The 4,112-nt window shown below is 38.8% G+C and overlaps 1 long non-coding RNA gene across 1 annotated transcript; it reads left to right on the top strand.

The window, feature by feature from the left end:
* Window positions 1-336: 336 nt before the first annotated feature.
* LOC121713773 lies at window positions 337-3,085 on the top strand. Its single transcript, XR_006032940.1, has 5 exons — window positions 337-425; window positions 959-1,033; window positions 1,648-1,775; window positions 2,022-2,205; window positions 2,487-3,085. It is a non-coding gene; the product is annotated as an uncharacterized LOC121713773 (long non-coding RNA).
* The last annotated feature ends 1,027 nt before the right edge of the window (window positions 3,086-4,112 follow it).

Raw genomic sequence — 4,112 nt, 5'->3', positions numbered from 1 at the left:
ATATTTCTAGATGTTAAACTCTCAACACTTTTGGTGTAGATATGATACAAAAGCCAGTGTTAATTTGCGGCGTTCCGGTTAATAAACACCAATTGGGTGTAACAAGTTCCATCCGGGATATTTTGCAAATAGGCCTTTATCACGGCAGCCGAAGTAGGAAGTGAACAGCCCTGTTCCTGTGTGAGCACAGGTGTTTCTTATTAAGTGTCAGATTCGGCCACAGTTACTTCAACCAGAGGCCTCGTTAATGTTTTTAGGAACACCTGTGGTTTGCCTGCCAACAGGAAATTGAACAGCCCTGCTTCAGCTGCCCATGGGCTGCCGTGATAAAGGCCTATTGCTCAAACTTCCAGCGCAGTCCGCCATTTCTCAAACCCCCCTGCAGGATAGCAGACTTCTCTTCAAGCTGTGGACAAGTCTGTGTGGTAAGTTATTAAATTAATCTATTTTTGGCATTCGTTGATAAAATATGTATATTAGACGTTGTGTTGCACTCTCAGACCTTCTTTATGAAACTGTAGACTTAGAAGTTGCTTTCCCGCCCGTTGTCAACGTACTGTATAGCTACCTTAGCATTGAGTGAGACATTGTCCAAACTTTTAGCTGATAACACTAAATTACATTATGTGTGTTTGACTCAGTGTAGTGTAATGTGTTGTCCTTGTTTTATGTATTTATTTGATTTTGCGATGTCTACCTACGTTTAATCTAATACATCTACATCACCATCCTTGTTGGTTAAGCTTACAGGCTGCTAACGTTATTAGCTGTAACGGTGTGCTAAACTAGGTAACGTTAGCTAACCAGTTACATTCATTCATTGAAATGACATTCACGTGGTCAGTCAGCTAACGTCAACGTTACCGACGTAGTTGCTAGTAGCTAAGATAAATAATTTAGCTAGCGAACAAAGTTACCTAAAATGAAGAATGTGATTGTTTGCCTTTTCCATCAACAGATGTAACATTACCTGGAAGTGGATGCGATGATTGTCAGGATATGTGAGCCATGCTTGGATAATGTTCATCATGGGGTAAGTTTGATAGTAACGTTACCAGAGCCCGTTTACGTTTATTAGACATTCTCTGATGGTACCATGCTAGCCTACTAGCGAGTAAGCCTCAGGTAGGCAAACGTTATCGTACGACTACGAGGTGACATGATTTAAAGTGAAATGGTTGACTGAAGGGGATGATGTTAGCTGAAATTATCTAACGTTTCACGACTGTCTCTACAAAAACAGAATGTGAGCGAGTGTCTGCACAGCTCCTTAAAAGGGGGAAAAGACAGCCGTTTTTCATTTCCTAATTTCGCCGTCTGTTTGTTCATAAATGTAACTTTATGCAGAATCCATCCATGCTGAAAGAACGACAACGACGTCCATTCATTTTTATGTTTGGGATCTATTCAAAGGAAATTAAAATTTTCACATTAGTGTTCCATTGAATCACAAAATGATTTGCATCGTATGGTATTTATGTGTTCTAACATTTACTTTTTTAAATTGATAGTGTTTGTTGTTAAATGCTTCTAGGCAAACAATATTGGAGTTGGGCAGAGAAATGTCAATGCTGACTTCTATGTAGTATGTGCTCTACCACAGTATATTTTGGATAATACTAATATATTTATTTATTTATCTTGTAGTCTGGGCAAAGTTCTCCATAAAGGAAGACAAAACCTTGACAGTGACTGAGGAACGGAAGTGGATGTTGATGTGTTTCCAGATCTGGTTACCAAGGACATGTGCTTAGTCATCCATGATTCTGATAAAGGTATTTTGCTTTGCTTGGTTATACAGTTGCCTTGCAAAGGCACAGAAGAAATTGTGGAGCTTTTGTTTATTTTTGCAAATGTACATGAATGTGTTGCATTTTCCCTCTTTGCTAGAGTCGCCTATCCCTGAGATTTAATCTAGCCTAACGGATGTGTGTGTGTGTGATTGCTGACAAGGTTGTCAATTTCAACAGTGTTCTGCTTTTCGCCCCATTCTAAGTTGTACTGTGTGTTTAATGTTTCAGGTTTTTCAAGACTTCAGCCTTCTCGTTGGATCTGAAACATCTGCAAGACATCTGGAAAGATGGCCCTCATACAAACCCAAGCTGATAAAAGAAAGACCTGCACTACAAGCTACAAACACCATTGCTGCAACACCTATTGCAGTCTGCCAGGGACAAATGGACTTGTCTGTAGACAACTTACAAGGTAATTGTATGGAGTAATGGAGAACAACATTTTAGTTGCCATTTTAGGAAATGACCGGTATTTCTGGATATTAATTTGAAGTTAAGTTGTCAAAATACCTTTTTTATGCATGACTGTTCAATCTGAATAATTAAATAGTTATTTTATGACTCTCCTCCAAACCCCATCCTAACCCAGGCTGGGACAGTGATATATCCACTTTACTCCTGCTGATGCACATCCTGTCATCTGGTAGAAAGATGAGGACTCGATTATAATCCTTTCTCTTATGTTTCCTCCAGTCATGCCAGAGTCTTGATGAGCACTTGAATGAAGATGAACATCGGCAGCCATATCTGCTAGCTTTGGGAACCTCCAAGCGAGCCATCAACAGTTTCTACATAGCCATAGATAAGAAGCCCATTCCATGCCAAGGAAACACCTCTCTGGCAGCATTCGACAAGCTTTTCAAGGTTCATTTTGTTTTCAGTTTGAGTTGCAACAAATCTCTAAGCAACTTTTTTACATTCCTGCAGACCACCAAAGAGAGCCCAAAAGTAAAGGCCTTGCGAGCAAAGTTGATGAATGATGTATAGGTGTTACGTTTATGGGACACTGCATGGCAATAACTGGTGCCAATAATTCTACAAAAACACAACATACATTTTATTCTGATAGATATGGAGACTGTTTATGTCGCGCATCTTTACCCTTTTGAGGTTTAAAGAACTTAATTTCATCATGTTAAAAAAGATGATTTGCAGCATTACAAACCGTTTGAACTTTAGATATCATACAGCTGTGATTTGTCGTTTTATATAGTGCCTGACTGTTGCATTTTGTAATGAACTGAAGAATGTTTTGCTGTTTAATAAATAAATGTAGTACATTTTTACATTAAGTGCATCTGAATGTTTTTTTTTTTATTCAGTTTAACAGCAATTCTAAAACCAACTGTATACAACACCTCCTTTACTCTTCTAGAGATTAAAACAAGAAGCATTATTTGGCAATAAAGTAATAATATGCATGCAATCACTATACTAGTGTCAGTTTAACACTGGGCTTAAGTTAAATAGCAACACTTTTGGAGTTGTTTTCAAGAAAGAATTAACAGTCCTCTGGTGTTAAAAATACTCCAACCTGGTGTTTCTGTGTAACTCTCAATCAGTGTAAAATGGTAACACCTTGTTAGTGTTGTAACTTCTAACACTTACAGAAGTCTTAATTTAACACTTTTGTGGTGGTCCCCATATATACACCCATATAGTGTTAGATTTAAATCTATCAGTGTTAAAATTCCGATTTCAAATTTGCTGTGTAATTATGTGGGCAACATTCTCTAACTGCGATCAGGGATGGATTACTGCACGGGCCTACTGGGCCCAGGCCCAGGGGCCCTAAAGCCCAAGCCATTGCATGGAATCATTGCCTCAATATCATCAAATCAGGATGTAGGCTATGAATCTGATTGCATTTAATATTGGCCATCCCCAAAATGCACCAAAATACAGGAAATCACATTAAACAAATTAAAAATGTTCTGGAGGAGGACCCCCAAACCCCCCCTCCCACATATGCGACAATTAGTGGGGGGCCCTTAATACATCTGGGCCCAGGGGCCCGAAGGTTCATAATCCGCCCATGACAGCGATCAACATGTAATTTGTTATGTCAAACAAAGTTGTGAATTTGTTGTAACATTAAAACAGGGGATGACTTACTCTGTGATCAAAGTGATGTGACGAGCTCCAGAGGCGATTCTAGAGTCTGTGGGGGCTCCAAGAGGTTTAAAGAACTTCATTTCATCATGTTAAAAAAGATGATTTGCAGCATTACAAACCGTTTGAACTTTAGATATCATACAGCTGTGATTTGTCGTTTTATATAGTGCCTGACTGTTGCATTTTGTAATGAACTGAAGAATG

The sequence above is a fragment of the Alosa sapidissima genome, chromosome 1 (assembly GCF_018492685.1).
Source record: "Alosa sapidissima isolate fAloSap1 chromosome 1, fAloSap1.pri, whole genome shotgun sequence".
Taxonomy (NCBI): domain Eukaryota; kingdom Metazoa; phylum Chordata; class Actinopteri; order Clupeiformes; family Clupeidae; genus Alosa; species Alosa sapidissima.
Note: the sequence above shows the minus strand (reverse complement) of the source record. Positions and strands in the feature narration are given on the sequence as shown.